General features: G+C 37.0%; 1 protein-coding gene across 2 annotated transcripts in view; it reads left to right on the forward strand.

Annotated features, from left to right (window-relative positions):
- Positions 1 to 799, forward strand: part of LOC107730213 (ribosomal protein S6 kinase alpha-5-like) — a 38,775-nt gene that overhangs the window by 7,394 nt on the left and 30,582 nt on the right. The gene's annotated exons all lie outside the window — the stretch shown is intronic.

Below are 799 nucleotides of genomic sequence, written 5' to 3' on the forward strand. Positions count from 1 at the left end.
ATATATATATATATATATATATCAGCCAGTAACCTATGGTACCAATGTATTGTACAGCCCTAAAGTGTTTCCCATTGTTCCCACTAGGCTTCACTTTTGATGTTGTTATTGCACAGAATGCAGATTCAAAAATGTGTGTCGAACAAAATGTTGAGTTTTCAGTGTTTCAGCTGGAGTCTGTCCACATATCCACAGATTTTCAGTGTGGAAGTGAAAATGGGAGAAATAATGTGCAGACATAAACAGTGCAGATTAATTCATGAGATAAGGCTGTATCCTAGCACAGCTACAATTTCTATTTGTTGTTGAAATATAATCATTTACACAGTAGCTATCATAACTTGCTTCATAAAAGATTTATTTAAATATAGGCCTACATTACAAGATTAAGACATCACTAACAGGTAAAGCAAAATATAATGATTATATAGCCTAGTCTAATATTTCACGAAATGCTCTTCACTAGACCTCATTTCTCTGGTGAACTGACGAGCTGTGGACACTGATGACTTGCCAGAGGTAAATAAAATGCTAGGTGACATTTTGTTTACAAGCCCTTTTAATCGAATCTTTCTGCGAGTGAAACACTGATTGTGCGATTACATGAGGCATGAGATGTTAATTGTTTGTTTCGCGTTAAAACTAGAAGTAAAAAAGGAAGGGATGATCGTGCTCACTCGCCCTCCGCGCTGAACTGAAGAGTTTACACAGCGAGCTGTCACGCCTCATCAAAGAGCGCCAAAACGGCATTTATTGTATGAATTTCCTGAAAAAATCGAATGATTTGTTCGAGGCACGT

Source organism: Sinocyclocheilus rhinocerous, unplaced genomic scaffold (genome assembly GCF_001515625.1).
Source record: "Sinocyclocheilus rhinocerous isolate Xijiao unplaced genomic scaffold, SAMN03320098_v1.1 scaffold1419, whole genome shotgun sequence".
Classification (NCBI taxonomy): Eukaryota; Metazoa; Chordata; class Actinopteri; order Cypriniformes; family Cyprinidae; genus Sinocyclocheilus; species Sinocyclocheilus rhinocerous.